This window comes from Rhinoderma darwinii, unplaced genomic scaffold (assembly GCF_050947455.1).
Source record: "Rhinoderma darwinii isolate aRhiDar2 unplaced genomic scaffold, aRhiDar2.hap1 Scaffold_66, whole genome shotgun sequence".
Lineage (NCBI taxonomy): Eukaryota > Metazoa > Chordata > Amphibia > Anura > Rhinodermatidae > Rhinoderma > Rhinoderma darwinii.
In genome coordinates this window covers 760,001-781,166 of record NW_027464216.1, presented here as the reverse complement: position 1 = coordinate 781,166, position 21,166 = coordinate 760,001, and positions in this window count along the sequence as shown.

The window sequence follows — 21,166 nt, the reverse complement described above, 5'->3', positions numbered from 1 at the left end:
TGTATACGTAGTTCATTAAATGAGTATGGACGACGAGTGAGCATGTTAGTTATCTGATTAATACATGTCAACCCCTCCCCCCCAACCCATCCACGAAAAACCACATGGGGGTTGGCATTTTGGAAGTCAAAGTTATGGACCCAAGGAAGAAGTAGGAAAAATCTAGGGTTTAAACCTAAGTGTTGCCTGACCTTGGTCCATGTTTCCAGGAGGACATGACTAGGGGGTTAGCCCGTTCATCAGGTGATAGAGCCGAGTAGGGAGTGTGTAAGAGGCATGTTAAGGAAATGGGTTTTGAAAATTGTTGGTCCAATGTAGAATCAGAAAAGCAGGAGCTGCCAGTTATCCAATCTCCAATCACTCGTAGTTGAGCTGCCATATTGTATAAGTGAATCTGTGGAAAATGAATCCCTCCATTTTCATGATGTTGCTGCAATATGCATAGGCTCACTCTTGGTCTCTTTTGGTTCCAAATGTAGCCTCAAAAGAGAGTATTCAGCCGCCTAACGTCCACTGGTCTCAAGTATATAGGCAAGGATTGTAGTAAGTGTAACAATTTAGGGAAGACAACCATTTTTAATAGATTAGCCCTACCTAAAAATGATAGAGTAAAGTGCCTCCAAGCCATGAGTTGGGATTCCAAATATGCAATAATGGGATTAAGGTTTCGTTGATATAAATTTGATCGTTGTCTCGTGATGCGTACCCCCAAAAAGGGAATGTAATCAGAGTTCCATTTAAATGCATGCTTCGAAGACCAGAGTGGCCTGGAGGGACCCTTAAGAATTAGGGCTTCTGATTTTTGTAGATTGATCTTGAAACCTGACAAGGCACCATAAATTGGGATATCCTGGAGGATTGGTTGTAAAGTAGAGGCAGGGTTAGATATGAAGAACAAAATATAATCTGCAAATGCCGATAGTTTAATTTGAGAATCTCCAATTTGTATGCCTTGAAAACATGCTAGGGACTGGAGATGACGGAGAAGTGGATCTAGGGGTAAATGAAACAGTAACGGTGAGAGAGGGCATCCCTGACACGTACCCCTGAAAATTGAGATAGGAGGTGAGTTAAGCCCATTGATGGTAAGGGATGTGGTAGAGCAGGCCTGTGAGTGTGAAAGGAATGTTAGAAAGCGGTCCCCGAAGGCCCGGGACTGCAACACCGCTGTGAGAAATGGCCATGATAAAGAGTCAAACGCCTTTTCCGCGTCAAGTCCCAGCAGCATGGTCACTGGGGAGGGGGGTCTAGTGCAGACACCGTGGCTGCTACAACCTGACGGATACCTTTAGTGGAATGTCTATTCCTTAAGAAACCCAGTTGGGTTGGGGCAATGATCAGTCCAAACATGGTTTGGAGGCGGTCGGCCAAAATCTTTGTTAGGAGCTTATAGTCTTAGTTTAAAAGGGAAATCGGACGATATGAGGAAAGGAGGGTTGGATCCCTGTCAGGTTTGGGAAGCAATATGGTCCTGGACGCATGAAAGTTAGGCAGGTCAATCTCCCCACTAAATATGGCTTGTAAGGTGCTCGTCAATGTCGGTACAATATCTGGCAAAAGTTTGTAGTATTCAGCTGATAGGCCGTCAGGACCCGGCGTTTTATTATTGTGTAGCTTAGAGATTGCTAAAGCAACCTCCAGGGCCTCCGTGATATCATTATTTAAAAAGTGGAGTTTTTTCAATTGGCGATTTGCTTCATAAATATACATCTGGTGTGGCCAAAATACCACATTTCTGCCTTTATCGGCAGGTTTTACTACCACATCATGCCATGATTTAATCCTCTCCAAGCTCTCTCTCTCTCTCTCTCTCTCTCTCTCTGTCTCTCTCTCTCTCTCTCTCTGAACTCGACAGATTGTCATTCTTAATTTTCCTTGGAATGTTTTGCTAATCTTCAGGGACTAATTTGACAAAAAGATCTACTGCGGGGCAAATAGACAACGGGGGGATTTTGTAGATTTGGTTCTAATACAGATATGAATCTTACCTTCTGATATTCCCCCTTCTTGGTGAAAGAGTTTCTCAAATATTCGCAATGTTTCTCGTTCCTCAACTGTGACAAATAAATCGCCTTCCTCTTTAAAATACCATTTCTTACAGATCAAAGATTGTGCAAAAAATTGCAGATCTTTTACTGCTGAGAAAAGATCAAAACAGGAGGCGGGAGAAAAGGTCAAGACTTTGTCCAACAGTGTGATGTCACCTATAGATAATTGATGCATAGAAATGTTAATGACCTTCTTGTGATGTCTTGGATTTTGTTCCAATCCCTTATTCATTTTTCTCCTACTTTTGGACGACTGATTTTAGTTCCGTTTTCTTTTGTATCTTGGTAAGTCACGTGTAGACCTCACGCTACTACATAATGTCATATCATGGTGACCGCTCTGTGATGACAAAGATCACATAGAAGAGGAAAGACTCAGTGATTCACCATTTTGTTTCCCATTCCATCAATATATTTTCTTCTGTTGAAAATCATTATTATCACATATCAATTTCTTTGTTTTTCTGCTCTCCATTTCTTTTCTCCAGACGAGACATTGTTGATCCAATTGTGTTTTAAATGTTTCTAAGTCCTCTTTGGACATCTCTGCTTTTAATTTTTGCTGGATCTTTTCCAGCTCGTTATCCCTGTTTTCTAATGATGTGTTATTGAGTCCAATAAGAAGCTCCATCACTTTAAATGAACACGCACTGCAGTTCTCCTCCCATTTAGATGGAAAATTCACATCTTCAGTTGGAAATGATGGGAAAACTTGTATGCGTAACCCCCTCGGTATAAGGTTCCGTTGGAGATAATTTGCTAGGAATGCTCGGTTCCACCAAACTTTCATTCTTTTATTTACAAGGCTTTTGAAGGAGTTCTGTGGCTCCCTAATATTTCTCTGACTGCCAACACCTGTGGCTGTGGAGTCATCTTTAACCAGCCATGACTGTTCTCTGGCTCTAAAATCCATAGTTGGGCTTCTGGCACTATCTGTAAAAACACAGAAAACAAACTGATAAATAATCCAAAAAGACAGCGAGGATCTGAAATCCCAAATGCAGGTGCACGGCCTTTATTACTAGTAAGGGGGGATCCTAGGGTGAAGTCCTGAGCACATCAATATATATATATATATGTATAGAAGGTAGAAATTCGAGGCACTCACCGCTGTTTCTGTAACTTCCGACCATGTCATCAAGAAGTGACCAGGAAGCAGCATGAGCACAAAAAGCTATAACTGGGTTTGGGGGCAGCGGCGGATCATCGTTAGGAAGGCTCGGGCAGCCGACCAAAGCTCCCAGGGGGCCCATGGCTGCCAAGCCCATAACATTTATTGGCTGGGCTGCACGGGCCCCCTCAAGCCCATTGGCGCCTAGCACTGGAGGGGGCCCCGATGCTAGCGACAGCCACATTCACTTGTATCTGCATCCTCAGGACCCAGATATGAATTAATGATATAGGCTTCAGGCCAATTTAGGACTGCAGCCTATAAGGTGCTGGGAAGACTCCCTGGGCAGGCCGCCGTGATGACGTAACTGCATCACGCTGATATGAGCATGCGTTCTGCCTGGAGACAGTGCAGCGCACCGTCCGTCGCGGGAACGGGGCAAGGTAAGTACAATGTTTTGTTTTGGAGGCAATATATGTGGCAATATACAGGGGGGTGATTGCTGTGTAGCACTACATACAAGGGGAGGGGGGATATGTGGCACTATATACAAGGGGAGAGGGGGCTGTGTGGCACTATATACTAGGGGAGGGGGGATGTGTGTGAAGCTATCTACAGGGGCTGTGTGTGTGGCGCTATCGACAGGGGCTGTGTGTGGCGCTTTCTACAGGGGCTGTGTGTGTGGTGCTTTACTTTACCTTCTGTGAGTCACTAGATTTATAGAGAATCTGTCTCCTCTCCTGACATGTTTTTTATAGGAAATCCTTGTCTTTCACAAAATATCTTTGTGCAGTCCAGGACTGATAGACAATTGCGTGTTACCATTCCCCTTGTCAGGAGGATGTGTCCCTGCACAGTGTGATACTGTCAGTATGTAGGGACGCAGCCCTTTGACAAGGGGAATCGTAACATCCATCTGTTAATGCTTGCACAAAAAGGTAGTGGCAGGGCGGCGGAGGAGTAGGGGGGCCCCATGTTTGGGTAACAGCCCAGGGCCTATGGCCTACTTAATCCGCCACTGTTTAGGGGGCCTCGTTCTGGAGATAGGCGCCGGTCACAGAGGTGGGACTCCCATCTATCTGACATTTATGACATATCCTGTGGAGATGTCATAAATGTCCTTCATGGGAAAACCCATTGAAGAGGATAGACAAATCTTACCTGTCCATACAGAAGTGACATTAATAGATTGGGAGGAGCTTTCAGTTGCCGGTTAGTTGCCCGTTCTACGATGGTTGGAAACCGAACAGTTTCTATGGCGATGACGTAACATGGGAGCCCTGCATGTTGTCCAGTGGGAGCGGAGTCTGTTTAGAAAGAGAGAAATCCAATATTTATTATAATATTACAGGAAAAGGTATAGTAGGGGATAATGTTTTATCCATAGCACCTTAAAAATCCTGATTAGAGAGCGGACCCTGTCCCATATATACATCTAACTGAACAGTACTTTATATACAGTATATATGAGGACAGTAAAGAGGGAGTACAGTATATACAGTGAGGACACGTCCCATATATACATATAAGTGAACAGTACATTATATACAGTATATATGAGGACAGTAAAGAGGGAGTACAGTATATACAGTGAGGACACGTCTCATATATACATATAACTGAACACTACATTATATACAGTATATATGAGGACAGTAAAGAGGGAGTACAGTATATACAGTGAGGACACGTCCGATATATACATATAACTGAACAGTACATTATATACAGTATATATGAGGACAGTAAAGAGGGAGTACAGTATATACAGTGAGGACACATCCTATATATACATATAACTGAACAGTACATTATATACAATATATATGAGGACAGTAAGGAGGGAGTACAGTATATACAGTGAGGACATGCTCCATACATATATACATATAACTGAACAGTACATTATATACAGTATATATGAGGACAGTAAGGAGGGAGTACAGTATATACAGTGAGGACATGCTCCATACATATATACATACGACTGAGAAGTACATTTTGTTTCCGGACAGTCTGCAGGATATTTATGTAGTGAAGCCCCCAGCAAGGCACCTCCATCCTGAATATGTGTAGATAAGGGACTCCAGCAGATCGCTTGTTAGGTCCATGTAGAAGCTCAAACACTTCATGGTCCTTAAGAATAAGTTGGGGGTGATGCATTGTCACAGGCACAACTAGAGGTACAGGCCTGGTTATCCATATTTGTGCCCCCGAGTGGCCACTATTTTACCACTGATCTCTATAAAATGGCAATATAATAGGGATTTTCCGGTTTCATGTAACTAGATGCTTAAATTTCGTATAATGAAAAGTTCGGCAACTTACTAATTCCTCAGCATTTTTAAGATATCTGTTTGGGGTCAGTGAATGGGAATATTCTTGTTTATATCCAGGAACATGCCTGATATTTCTCGCAGCTGATAGTTTGCTACAATTGGATCCATTCTAGGTCAGGATTTTCCTCACTGTTTCTGCTATTCATGCCCTCCGGCTTACTCTCTGCTCTGTAGAAGTTCCAGATTTGGGGGTGGGTTGTTGTTAAGGGCAAATGGGTGAAATGTCCCAGGCCCGCTTGCTTCATCATCTTGGTACATACAAGCAGAGCAGCCCCAGGCTACTGCACATGCCCAAAAACGTCTTGTATTATTCCATGTGCAGCACTAGGTGGGGAGGGGGCAAGTGCCAAAAGAACGTTTACCCAACCGTGCACCACAGATAGAGGCTGCCATTGGGGTTGCATACGGTTTATTTACTTACAGACGCAAATCCTGTAAACTTAGAAATTCACGGTACTGATGTCAGCTTTCTGTAATTTAACCACTGGGTGACATACATATACAGTGCCATGCAGTTAGCACAAAGTACCGTAAATGTACAGTACTTGGATGGTGCGGGAAATAGCGTAGATCCCGGCACGTTACCCCTCAGTTGCTGTGGTCAATAGTGGGGCATCTACGTGGGTAAACAGATAGCGGGGGCTTCTTCTGTCACCATCAGCGCAATCGCAGGTTTCTGATAGGTGCCACGGCAACCGGGGGCCTAAACAAGGCTCCCAGATCTGCCATGTGTGAATGCTTATAAAGCCATGCCATTATGTACTCAACGCCTTTGTTGCAGAAGTTTTGTTGTGTTACTGGTTGCCCTTGGATCCGACCATAACCCATTCCTCTGGCTATGGCCGGGAAAAGACAATTCCCGACCATAGTATGGCTTTGTGGTCGCTTTCAATGTTCTCATGAACACGCTTTATTTCGTTTGCACTCCGGAACATCCAATTATTCCCGAGTGCTTGGTGTGACTACCAGCCTGTAGCTGCAACTGCGCATCCGCAACAGTAGCGCTGCCCAAGTCCCCGAGTGCTTCTACTAAACTTGCATTTCAGCAAGACTGTATGTACCCGGGAACCGGCGACTGTTCCCAAGTGCTTATTCTAAACCTGTATTTCAGCGTGCGCTACTGCTCATGCGCAGTCACATCTCTGTAGAGGACGGTATGTACCCGGGAACCGGCGACTGTTCCCAAGTGCATATTCTAAACCTGTATTTCAGCGTGCGCTACTGCTCATGCGCAGTCACATCTCTGTAGAGGACGGTATGTACCCGGGAACCGGTGACTGTTCCCAAGTGCATATTCTAAACCTGTATTTCAGCGTGCGCTACTGCTCATGCGCAGTCACATCACTGTAGAAGACGGTATGTACCCGGGAACCGGCGACTGTTCCCAAGTGCTTATTCTAAACCTGTATTTCAGCGTGCGCTACTGCTCATGCGCAGTCACATCGCTGTAGAAGACTGTATGTACCCGGGAACCGGCGACTGTTCCCAAGTGCTTATTATAAACCTGTATTTCAGCGTGCGCTACTGCTCATGCGCAGTCACATCGCTGTAGAGGACGGTATGTACCCGGGAACCGGCGACTGTTCCCAATTGCTTATTCTAAACCTGTATTTCAGCGTGCGCTGCTGCTCATGCGCAGTCACATGGCTGTAGAAGACTGTATGTACCCGGGAACTGGCGACTGTTCCCAAGTGCTTATTCTAAACCTGTATTTCAGCGTGCGCTGCTGCACATGTGCAGTCACATCGCTGTAGAGGACGGTATGTACCCGGGAACCGGCGACTGTTCCCAAGTGCTTATTCTAAACCTGTATTTCAGCGTGCGCTACTGCTCATGCGCAGTCACATCGCTGTAGAAGACTGTATGTACCCGGGAACCGGCGACTGTTCCCAAGTGCTTATTATAAACCTGTATTTCAGCGTGCGCTACTGCTCATGCGCAGTCACATCGCTGTAGAGGACGGTATGTACCCGGGAACCGGCGACTGTTCCCAATTGCTTATTCTAAACCTGTATTTCAGCGTGCGCTGCTGCTCATGCGCAGTCACATGGCTGTAGAAGACTGTATGTACCCGGGAACTGGCGACTGTTCCCAAGTGCTTATTCTAAACCTGTATTTCAGCGTGCGCTGCTGCACATGTGCAGTCACATCGCTGTAGAGGACGGTATGTACCCGGGAACCGGCGACTGTTCCCAAGTGCTTATTCTAAACCTGTATTTCAGCGTGCGCTACTGCTCATGCGCAGTCACATCGCTGTAGAAGACTGTATGTACCCGGGAACCGGCGACTGTTCCCAAGTGCTTATTCTAAACCTGTATTTCAGCATGTGCTACTGCTCATGCGAAGTCACATCACTGTAGAAGACTGTATGTACCCGGGAACCGGCGACTGTTCCCAAGTGCTTATTCTAAACCTGTATTTCAGCGTGCGCTACTGCTCATGCGCAGTCACATCGCTGTAGAAGACTGTATGTACCCGGGAACCGGCGACTGTTCCCAAGTGCTTATTCTAAACCTGTATTTCAGCGTGCACTACTGCTCATGCGCAGTCACAGCGCTGTAGAAGACGGTATGCACCCGGGAATCGGCGGTTGTTTCCGAGTGATTCTAATTTACTATTTCAGCGTCTGCTACAAGTACTAGGACTGCAGTAGCTTCGCTGTTCAAATCTTAGCCGTCACTTGGGAATTACACCTCTGAGTAATCCAGAGCTAGAAACCAGCCTGATAATTATCAGTAATTAATAATAATATTAATTACCAGTCCTCTGATTCCTCCATTGCCGCTGACTGGAGGATTCTATATTTTGCTTCTCTTCACTTATAGACATCTAGAAAAGAAAGAGGTGCTATAATACGTTCCTGGTATATGCTATAGATGTACTGGATCAGTAAAGAGATGTTAGTGTGCCTGGTTTCTCATAAAACTCAAATCATTTTTAAGGGGCAATTAAATCCGTTCTGGGGTACATTCTGCGGAGCCAAACTAGAGATCCCACCTCAAGTCTTCCTATCCAAGAGGTCGCACCGACCACCCCACACTGACTATAAGCCACAAGTATCATGGAATTGTCTCTGACCACAGCCCCTAAATTATTCACCAATCACACCAAAGATCAGATGTCTAGAAGAAATAGCGCTCTCCTTCACATCTGTATAACAGAAAACCATTCTACAATCTATTCAGTGGACCATTTACATCTCATTTATAACATGGGCCTAAGTGTGGCCTAGAGAGGACACCAAATATCTGATATCATCATCAGGAAAAATATTACACATTCAATAGAGACCTCACATGCGCCAAGTTATGACACAAAGTGATATCACTAGTAGTGAAAATAGCCGGACACTGACTTGTGACTTCTGGCCAAATTACTAGAGAGGAAAAGAAAAGGAGACGCGTCAACTAAACTGCGCCATTCACAGGAAAAATATTAAAACCCTGCCCACACAAACCCTACAAAAATGAGCCTTATTTCAGGGGAGACTTTCATGGACACTGCTGATAACCAGAAAGATTGTGTAACATACTGACAAACAAAATATACTGGGCTCGATAACGTCATTGTCATTACACATAGGGATTTCTACATCAGGAACACCTCAAATAATGATGATATCTTGTTACTAGCCGGGATGTAAGGGGCGTCTGGCTGCAACATTTATCACCCCATTCATCGCTACCTTTAATTTGGTGGATCTGACGGCAAGTAGAGTGTCCTTCCTTACCCTGGCATTTTATAGGAGTTCTTCCCATCTTAGACATTTATGGCATACATCAGAGCTGGACCCGCATCCTGTGGACATGCCATAAATGTCTAAGATGGAAAAACCCCTTTAAGCTGCACACTCGTCAGTAAGAGATGAAACACTACTCTATGGCCAGAGGTAGACAACTGACTGTTAGAACGTCCAAACGTCCTCAAGAATATCCTCCAAGAACAAGAACTCCAGAAGAAAACTCTTCTGCAAACAGCAACCAAACCGCATCTGACCGGGGAAATCCAACTCAAAATCACTTTATTACCAGAACTATATGAATTATTTCTATCACACCTACTTTACTTAGTCATAATACTTTCTATGGGAATTTTATCAACATTTTGGCCCCATTCACACGGCTGTGCCCATAATCACAGCCTGTGATTGTGGGCACGGCCAGCTGCCGATGGCCGCGGGCCGCAGTTTCGGGCCGTGCTCTCATACAAAGTATGGGAGCACGGCCTATAAAAAACGAAAAGTAGGACATGCTCCATAATTCACGCCACGGTTCTACGGCACAGACCGCTATCCGTAGCGATACGGAAAGGTTTCTGCGGCAAATAGAACCAGGCGGTTCTGTTTTTTTACAGTCATGTGCATGGGGCCTTAAATTGTTACTAAACATAGTGACATGTCAGAAGTTTTGATCGGTGGGAGTCCTAGCACTGAGACCCCCACTTATTGCTAAAATGAAGCAGCAGAAGCGGCAGGGTGAGCGATGTACTGCTTTGTTTCTGATCGTCTTCCCTCGGAAAGTTGAGCAAACGGTGTACAGACTCAGAGTTTACATTTAGTCCGTACAACGCTCACTCAGTTTTCCGTGGAAAGCCAATCAGAAACCATGCGGCACAGCACTCACCCAAGCGCTTCTGCCGCTTCGCTGTAGCAGTCGGGGGGGGGGGGGTCTCAGTGCTGAGACCCCCACTGATCAAAACTTCTGCTATGTCACTTTGATATGTTAAAAGTTTAGTTACACTTTATCAGCCTCACACAAGACTAAAAACATACCTTTACCCAACTGCCCCATGACAATCACAATACCTAAACGGCTCCAACGCCAGCCACAAAGTCCTATAAATTAATCAAATTAATCAGTTCCGCGTTTTTTTCTGCCACCCATTGATTTCAATGAGGGGTCAGAGGCGGAAACTGCTCCAGGAAAGTGATTTGGGGCATTTTTTTGGCGCTGATTCCGTTGCGGTTTCCGTGTGAACCGACCTGTGGAGCATTCACCATCTTGATTCTCTGAACTTGGAAATAGACACCTGAAAAAGAAGAAGGAGGTGTGAGAATACATTGCTGGTAAATGCTATCGATTTCCATATAACGCCGATGTCTGTAAGAAATCCATGAAATAAGATGTTACTGCAGCGTGTGATCCTACAACTACAATCTATCTGGATACTTACCAGTCGCTGATACTAATCATAAAGGGGGCAATTTATTAACACTGCTGTTTTATACACCAGTCTTAATAGAAAAAAAATTGAATGTAAAGTGCGACACATTTATTAAGAGGCAAAAGCATTTTAATAAATGTGTTGCATTTTTCTGCTGGGCCGTGCGGTAAAATTGTGCAGCAATGACCACACCATGCACCATAGCATCCCTCCCACGTCTCCCATAACATAAAAAACCACATACTCACCTCACCGCTCTTCTTCTCCCCTCCATCTCGTCATCATTTCAGCGCCGCTCATACATAGTGGATGCCGAGAAGTGTCAGAGCCATATATGCAGGAGCGGATTACAATGAGGGCAATGTGGGCACTTGCCCAGGTCCCGAGGCTGAAGGGGAACCAGTTCGCCCCGGTTTTCCCGAACTGGTTGTTAAAATTACAGCTGGTTCAGAGAACCGGGGTGAAACAGGACTTTTTACCCAATTGTATCCGTGTCCTTAGGATGCAGATACAACCGATTACTATTGCACTGGCTTTTTTTCTGTGGGCAGCATTGGGGCAATATCTACAGGGCACTCTATTTACACTGGGCAATATCTACAGGGGGCATTTTGACTGGCGCGATCTACAGGGGGCAGTGTGACTGGCACTATTTACAGAGGGTATTGTGACTGGTGCTATCCACAGAGGTTATTGTGACGGTCATTATTTACAGAGGGCATTGTGACTGGCGCTATCTACAGGGGGCATTGTCACTGGCACTATCTACAGGTGGCATTGTCACTGGCACTATCTACAGGGGGCATTGTCAGTGTGTGTGGTGTTTCAATGAACGCTGTGTATAGGAATAGAGACAGCAGCAGCAGCGGCACTGTCTCTATTCCTCCCGGTGATCATGTGACTGGTCACATGATCGCCGGGTGCCGTTAGTGACAGAGACTGCTGCTGGGTCTTACTAGACCCAGCACAGCCCAGTTAGTGACAATCGTCACTATGAGAGGGCTGATTTCCCCTGTAACTGGGGCTGCTGTGCAACTCCAGTTACAGTGGAAAAGATGGTGTAAAAGAAAGAAAAAAAATATATCAAGTTCCCCAAAGGTCTTTTTTGACCTTTGAGGGACAGACCATAATAATAAAAAAATAGTACAAAAAAAATTAAATAATAAATACACATAAAATACCCACCCCAAAAAAATACCGTTCCCCCCCGCCAATCATTGTTGTAACGCTAGCGCTGACCCAATTACCCTAATATAGACATATAATATATTACAATTTACGGTAGACAATGACGATCACAAAAAAAAGGTCTATTTTAGGGTAAAACTATGTTATTACCCAAAAAAAAATAGCTGAAACGTAAAAAAGCTTATTTTTTTACTATTATTTTCAAACTTTATGAATGAAAATTCTAAAATGGCAAAAAGGTGTGTATAAAAACGATAAAAAAATAAACCTCCATTGTCTACGGAAAAAACGTCGCAAAAATAACGTCGTTAGCCCAACAAATAAAAACGTTATAGCCATTTAACTAACACGTGCTAAAAATGGCTAAACGGTGTCTGGTCCTGAAGGCGCAAAATAGCCCGGTCCTGAACTGGATAAGATCTCCTGGGGTCCTGTATCTAAGCCTACATTGTTAGGGTATGTGCACACGTAGTGACCAAAAACGTCTGAAAATCCAGAGCTGTTTTCAAGGGAAAACAGACCCTGCTTTTCAGACGTTTTTTGACCAACTCGCATTTTTCGCTGCGTTTTTCGCGCCGTTTTCGCAGCGTTTTTTACGTCCGTTTTTGGAGCTGTTTTCATTGGAGTCTATGAGAAAACAGCTCCAAAAACGTCCAAAGAAGTGTCCTGCACTTCTTTTGACGAGGCTGTATTTTTACGCGTCGTCGTTTGACAGCTGTCAAACGACGACGCGTAAATAACCGGTCGTCTGCACAGTACGTCGGCAAACCCATTCAAATGAATGGGCAGATGTTTGCCGACGTATTGGAGCCCTATTTTCAGACGTAAAACGAGGCATAATACGCCTCGTTTACGTCTGAAAATAGGTCGTGTGAACCCAGCCTTAGGCTTAGATACAGGGTCTAACAAACAGTGTCACACATGGAGCCTGTATCTAAGCCTAACACAATGTAGGCTTAGATACAGGACCCCAGATGACATTCTTTTTATTCCTGTATAAGGGTATGTTCACACGGCCTATTTACGGACGTAATTCGGGCGTATTAACCCCCGAATTACGTCCGAAATTACGGCTTGAAAGCGTTGGCAAACATCAGCCCATTGAAAGCAATGGGCTGACGTTTGTCTGTTCACACGAGGCGTATATTTACGCGTCACTGTCAAAAGACGGCGCGTAAATAGACGCCGGCGCCAACGAAGTGTCATGTCACTTCTTCAGACGTAAATGGAGCCGTTTTCCATGGACTACATGGAAAACCAGCTACAGTTACGTCCGTAATGGACGCGGCGTTCAAGCGCCTGCACATGCCGTTACGGCTGAAATGACGGGGCTGTTTTCTCCTGAAAACAGCCCCTTAAATTCGGCCGTTACGGACGCTGCCGTGTGAACATACCCTAAGATTAGTGTTTTGGGGCCCTGTATCTAAGCCTAACATGTGGTATTCTTAGATACATGGCCCATGTGTGACACTGTCTGCTTGGGTAATGTTACTAAGGCTACCTTGTGGTAGGCTTAGATACATGGTCTAACAGTATCACACATGAGCAGTGTATCTAAGCATCCCTCTTTTTTTTTTTTTCTTAGTTATTAGGTGTTTTTTACAGTTTGGGTCCTTGGTACTACATCAAGTTCAAGGACTACTTCAATGACACCTTTTTTATTTTTAATAAAATCGTTAACCAGTGTTGTGTGTTATTTTATTACAATATTTTTCTATGTCCTTCTCATTTATTTAAAAATGTATTACTAGTGCATTATTAATGGCCACTGTCTAACAGCGTCCATTAGTAAGGCTTCATGCACACTAGCGTGTGTATTTTCCGCGCGTGAAAAACTTGCGACAATCCCATCCGTGTGTTTGCGTTAGGGCGGATTAACACGAACGTGCTATACGTCCGTGCAACCCGCGTGCTTTTCACGCGGGTCGCACGGACCTATGCTAGTCTATGGGGCAGTGCAGACAGTCCGTGAATTTTACGCAGCATGAGTCCGCTGTGTAAAACTCGAGACATGTTCTATATTTCTGCGTTTTTCGAGCATCACGCACCCATTGAAGTCAATAGGTGCGTGAAAATCAGGCGCACCCCATGGTAGCACTTCCGTGGGACGAGCGTAATTCGCGCAACAGCAGTAAAATAATGAATGTAAACAGAAAAGCACCACGTGCTTTTCTGTTTACAAACATCCAAACGGAGTGTCATAATGATGACGGCTGCGCGAAAACCGCAGCTGCGCATCCGTATGAACATGACACGGAGCGGTCAAGTGCATTTTGCGCACGCAAAACGCCACCGTATTTGTGTGCGCAAAACGCACACGCTCGTGTAAATCCGCCCTTATGCATCAGTGTGCTTTTCGATTGTCATGTGTTATTCACGCACTCACAAAGCCAGCCCATTTTTTTCTTCTTTTTTACAACAAATTGCTGTGTAAATCACGCACCAAACACGTGTGCGGTGCGTGGTTTTCACGCATGCATTGACTTCAATGTGAGTGTAGGTGCATGATAACGCACCAATAGAGGACATGCAGTATGTTTCACGCAGCGGACTCTCGCTGCGTGAAAAGTCACGCATGTGTCAACGGCCCCATTGAAATAAATGGGTCGCGTGTGTTGTGCGTTTTTTCAAAGCACAGCACACGGACGTGATTCACACTTGTGTAAATCGTGCCTAAGGCCCCATTCACACCAGGGTGAATCTCGTCCGTGTGCTGATCGTCGAAACCACGCATAGCACACGCGACCCATTTATTTCAATGGGGCCGTTTTCACGCAGCGAGAGTCCGCTGCGTGAAACATACTGCATGTCCTCTATTGGCGCGTTATCATGCACCTACACTCACATTAAAGTAGACGCATGCGTGAAAACCATGAACCAAACAAGCGTGTTTGCTGCGTGATTTATGCTGCAATTTGTTGTAACACAAAAATGGCCTTTCTGAGTGCGTGAATAACGCATGCCACTTGCTAAGCACACGGATGCAGAACGCACACAAACTGACCCCATTCATACGCGTTTCTCACGGGCGTCAATCTTACACGCAAGTGTGCATGAGGCATAAGACGGGGCTGGACGAACACTAACCATCACTATGACCCTGGTACCCTCCGCCACCAGGGGCACTGGGAATAGCATACCTGGGTAACATCCAGTAGCTGACCATCGCTAATACTGTGGTGGCCACAGTGCTGGCTGTTATTATTAGGGCACGTTCAGACGTGGCAGAGTTTTTATGCTTCAAATGTTGTTGCAGATTTAGGGGAAAGTACGCAACGAATCAGCACCAATATTTGCAGTTTTGACAGGTAATTCAGACGTTGCAGAAAACACAGCGGACCTGCCACTGATTTCGGTTTTTGCATTGCAAAGGCTGAAATACTTTGTGCCATTCCACTTCTCCGCAACAGACAGTGCGTGCTGCGGCCTGAGATTTCTGCACCGCCGCCTATCGTCCGCAGCGGAGTTCCCTTCAATGTCTGAACTAACTTGCCTAAAAATGTGTAGAAGGCCTGATTCAGACGAACGTGGCGTTTTTGCGCAGGCAAAACACGCGGCATTTTGCCTGCGCAAAAGCCACTTACCTGCTCCGTGAGGCAGCGTCATATGCGTGGTTTTTGCGCAGCCGCCATCATTATGACACGCCATTTGGATGTTTGTAAACAGAAAAGCACGTGGTGCTTTTCTGTTTACATTCATCCTTTTGACAGCTGTTGTGCAAAACAGCCAGTTCGCACGGAGGTGCTTCCGTGCGGCAATGCGTGGTTTTCACGCACCCAATGACTTCAATGGGTGCGTGATGCGCGAAAAACGCCGGAATATAGAACATGTCGTGAGTTATACGCAGCGGAATCACGCTGCGCAAAAATCAATGACAGTCTGCACTGCTCCATAGACTTGCATAGGTCCGTGCCACACGTGTGAAAAACACGCGGGTTGCACGGACGTATATGGCGTTCGTGTAAATCCGCCCTTAGGTAGACAGCGCCACTATGATTCCGGTCCACAACGGATTGTTTCATGTCTCTGCCTAGGTCTATGTCCAAGCAAAACGTGCAGGAGCGGAATCCCCGACCATAGTGGGATTCCACTACTCCGATAAGTTACAATAGCGCTCGGTACAGGTGGGGGGAGGGGTAGTGTGGCATCTATGTAATAAAATGACTCCTCCTCACAACACAAAGTGCAGGAGGAGGAATGGTACATGAAGTACAATAACGGAGGCAGCATTAGGCTAAGTTCACACAGAGTATTTTGACGAGTTTTTTTTAAGCGGAAACAGCGTTGCAAAACTCGTCAAAAACGGCCCGAAAATGCATACCATTGATTTCAATGGGAGGCGTCGGCGTCTTTTTCCAACGAGCAGTAAAACTGCCTTGCGAAAAAAGAAAGCGACATGCTCTATCTTCGGGCGTTTACGCCTCTGACCCCCCATTGACTTCAATGGGAGGCAGAGAAAGCGTATTTCGCGTTGTTTTATGCCCGCGGCGCTCAATTGCCGCGGTTGAAAAACGCCACAAAAAACAGATGCAATAAACAACGGCAAAAAGGCTACGATAAACGCAGCGAAAAACATCGCAAATAAAGCCGCGAAAAAAGCCGCAAACAAAGAGGCAAAGAACGCCAGGGAAAACGCCACGAAAGACGCAACGAAAAACCCAGAAAAAAAAACGCAAACAACGACGCAAAAAAAGACGCGAAAAACGACGCAAGAAAGGTTACGATAAACGCCGCGGAAAACGCTGCGAAAAAGACGAGAAAAAAGGCGCAAACAAAGAGGCAAAGAACGCCGCGAAAAAAAATTGGGAAAACGCCACGAAAGACGCAACGAAAAAAGCAGCAAAAATAGCCGCAAACAACGACACAAAAAAAGAAACGATAAACGCAACGGAAAACACAGCAAAAAACATTGCAAAAAAAGACGCAAACAAACAAGCAAAAAACGGTAAGATAAACTAAGCGAAAAACGCCCCGAACAAAGCGGCAAACAAAAACAAACAAAACCGCAAACAGCGCACAAAAAATTCCGGGAAAAATGACGCAAAAATCAACGTGCAGGGAGAGGTAAATCTGCCGCAAACTTCAAGACGGAATTTTGAGGCAGATATTCTTCCTGCAAAAAAACTGTGTGTGAACATGGCCTTAGTGGAGAGAGACATGAGATAGAAGAGGGTGGACGAGGGTGAGGGAGACACGAAGAGGTTTATAGACCTGAAAAGAGAAAGAAAACATAAATGTGAAAACATAATGGGGGGAGAACGGTCACCATCCTTCAAGAATGTCAGCAAGAAGACAAGTCCAGTGAAGGAGGTCAGCGGGAGGAGCAGGGACAGCTCACGTGAACTCTTGGAAGGTACGTGCACGCTCATTGCAGCCTGCAATGAGCGTGCACGGGAAAGATCAACAAACCAGAGCTGAACTGCATGTAAACAAGCTGTGCTAAACTCAAAGCAGAAATGTGCTAAGTAGAATTTTTTTTTAAAATAATGCTTTATTTAGGTTGTCTGTATAAGGGGTAATGTATGACACAGTTTTTGAAAAAAATTTGGGATCTCGGACAACCCCTTTAAAGAGGCTCTGTCACCAGATTTTGCAACCCCTATCTGCTATTGCAGCAGATCGGCGCTGCAATGTAGATTACAGTAACGTTTTTATTTTTAAAAAACGAGCATTTTTGGCCAAGTTATGACCATTTTTGTATTTATGCAAATGAGGCTTGCAAAAGTACAACTGGGCGTGTATTGTGTGTTACATCGGGGCGTGTTTACTTCTTTTACTAGCTGGGCGTTGGGAATGGGAGTGTATGATGCTGACGAATCAGCATCATCCACTTCTCTTCGTTACCACCCAGCTTCTGGCAGTGCAGACACAGCCGTGTTCTCGAGAGATCACGCTGTGACGTCACTCACTTCCTGCCCCAGGTCCTGCATCGTGTCGGCCACATCGGCACCAGAGGCTACAGTTGATTCTGCAGCAGCATCAGCGTTTGCAGGTAAGTAGCTACATCGACTTACCTGCAAACGCCGATGCTGCTGCAGAATCAACTGTAGCCTCTGGTGCCGATGTGTCCTCGCTCGTCCGACACGATGCAGGACCTGGGGCAGGAAGTGAGTGACGACACAGCGTGATCTCTCGAGAACACGCTGTGTCTGCACTGCCAGAAGCTGGGTGTTGTGAAGAGAAGTGGATGATACTTCTCGTCAGAACGCCCAGCTAGTAAAAGTAGTAAAAACGCCCAGATGTAACACACACAATACACGCCCCGATGTAACGCACATAATACACGCCCCGATGTACACACATAATACACGCCCCGATGTACGCACATAATACACGCCCCGATGTACGCACATAATACACGCCCCGATGTACGCACATAATACACGCCCCGATGTACGCACATAATACACGCCCCGATGTACGCACATAATACACGCCCCGATGTACGCACATAATACACGCCCAGTTGGACTTTTACTTTAAACACGCCCAGTTGGACTTTAGAAAGCCTCATTTGCATAAATACAAAAATGGTCATAACTTGGCCAAAAATGCTTGTTTTTAAAAAAAAATAAAAACTTTACTCTTATCTACATTGCAGCGCCGATCTGCTGCAATAGCAGATAGGGGTTGCAAAATCTGGTGACAGAGCCTCTTTATGGTAAAAGTAGATGTTAAATCTACTTTTACCTTAAGAGAAGGTAAGTGTGTACAGTAAGAACTAAACCCAAAAAACATGGAGGAAGCTCAGTTTTCTCAAATTCAACCATTACATGGTACTTTAAATGGTGCCCAAAAAACTACAACTCCTCTCGCAAAAAAATAATCCTTCACACACCACTCCATTGACGTAAAAATAAAAAAGTTATGACTCTAGGAAGGTGAGTGACAAATAAAAAATGGCTTGTATAACCTCTTCAGGCCGAAGCCATTTTAATAGACTTTGAGGGCTTATTTTTTACGGGAGGCGTCGTAGTTTCTATTAGTAGCATCTAAAGTACCATACAATACACTGGTAAACGGAAAAAAAATTATTTGCGTGCTGAAGCTGGCAAAAACTGCGATCCCTTCATGGTTTTTTGGGTTTCGTTCTTACAGATTTCACCGTGCGGTAAAAATGAAAACGGAACTACATGCTGTGGCTCAATACGATTGCGGAGATACCAATTTATATAGGTTTTCTTAAATTACACTACTTTCAAAGAAAAAAAATTTTTTGGTAACATTTTTTAATTGGTGTAGCCACATTCTAAGAGCCATACGGTTTTTATTTTTTCATCGATTGAGCGGTGTGATGCGTATTTTTTGTGGGACGAGCTCTAGTTTTTATAGGTACCATTTTTTGGTACATGCAATTTTTTGATCACTTTTTATTAAAAAATTTTTAAGAGCTAAGTTGACCAAAAAACAGCAATTTTGGGGTTTTAAATATTTTTGGGTTCACCATGCGCGTTAAATAACGCTATATTTGAATAGTTCAGAAGCAGCTATACCAATTTTGTTAACTTTTATTTTTTACATTACTTTAGAGGAAAACTGGGAAAAGGTGTTTTTTTAAACTTTTAATTTGTTCTTTTTTCCTTACTAAAAACGATATTTCCCTTTTTTTTGCTAGGGGACATGAACCAGCGATTGTTAGATCGCTGGTACAATACACTGCATTACTAATGTATTGCAGTATATTGTCATTTCCACAGGCTTCTGTTAAAGTGCAGCTAAACGTTTAACAAACTTCTGACATGTCATAGTGACATGTCAGAAGTTTTGATTGGTGGAGGTCCAAGCACCGAGACCCCACCTATCGCTAAAAGTACGGAGCTGAAGCGCTTGGTACGGGCTCTTAGACGTTCTCCGATACATTGGTTTCCGGAAAAAGCCGAACAGACACGAAGCGGCTGAGCGCTCACACGAGAACTTCAGCTGCTTCATTCTAGCGATTAGTGGGGGTCTCAGTGCTCGGAACCCCACCAATCAAAACCTCTGACATGTCACTATGACATGTCAGAAGTTTCTTAAACGTTTAGCTACACTTTAAGCCCTGCCACATGCAGGACTTAGGAGAGGCAGAGTGAAGGCAGTCTTGGGGGCCTTCATTAGGCCCTGGGCTGCCATGACAACCATAGTGACCCAGCGATCTCATTGCGGGTGGGGGTGACGAGCTGTCAGAGGGGGCCGCCCCCTCTTTTTAACACCTCAGATGCTGCCGTCGTGATTGACCACAGCATTTGAGGGGTTAAACAGCCAGAAATCAGCGCGATCACTGTTTCTGGCCGTTAGTCCCGGGTGTCATCTGTAATACACAGCTGACAGCCGCAGCGTATGGTGCACGCACAGCGCGTGAGCGCTCCGTACATCACCCCTCGCACTATGACATATCTGACACAACATTTTGCGGGAAGCAGTTAAGGGGTTGAACAACAGGAACTGGTTCTTTAAGGTTATATTCACGCACAGAAGATGATTTTTTCGGGAAAACCCAAACAATTTAAAGCTCCTGACCTCTTTAGGGTCCCAATGTATTCTGCTTTCTCTCTTCTGTAATGGCTCATTCTGCTTTTACAGAAAATTCTAACCTGTGCCAGATCTGCGAGGTCCAGCGCGGGCCTCTACCTTGCTATGCCCCATGGAGTGAAATATACATTAGCGAGGAGCTGGCGTAGATTTCCACTATAATTTATGCCACTTTTCTGGGAGAATCATAATAAATTTGTTGGCTCAGAGGCCACGCCCCTTTTCCCTCGACCACGCCCCATTTCTACAAAAGTGTGGAAAGTGGCGCAAAAAAAGGGCAAAAATTGCAATTTGCATCAAAAATGCGACTTTTAATCCCTTTTGCGACTTTTCTACGCCTGGCGTAGAAGAGTTGATAAATGCCCCCCCCCCTTAGTGTCTTATGTCTCTGTGTTCTTCTCCTGCCTGTCGTCCTCGCCTTCCTTACAGCTGTACTAGTGACTGGACCGTGAAGTAACAATCATTACCAGATAGAACGTCAGGTCCGCTCATTGTATAATATTACAACAGAGGATGAGGAACGTTTCTTGGGAAGGTCCTTGTATAAACATTACAAGTTGTAGAGTCATTTACTGCTTCACATAAGCTGAGAGACTTTCCTCCGGTTCTGTCCAGATTTCATGGATTTCATGACTAGATGTCACATTATAAAAGCTCTTAGCTGCCATATTTGCGCTCACTTATATATAAATACCGTCAGGGCCGGCCTTAGGTTGGATGGCGCCCTCTGCGGGATTCTCTATTGCCGACCTCCACAAACCAAAAGTTAACCACATATATAGACACATACTGGAACATATATACTG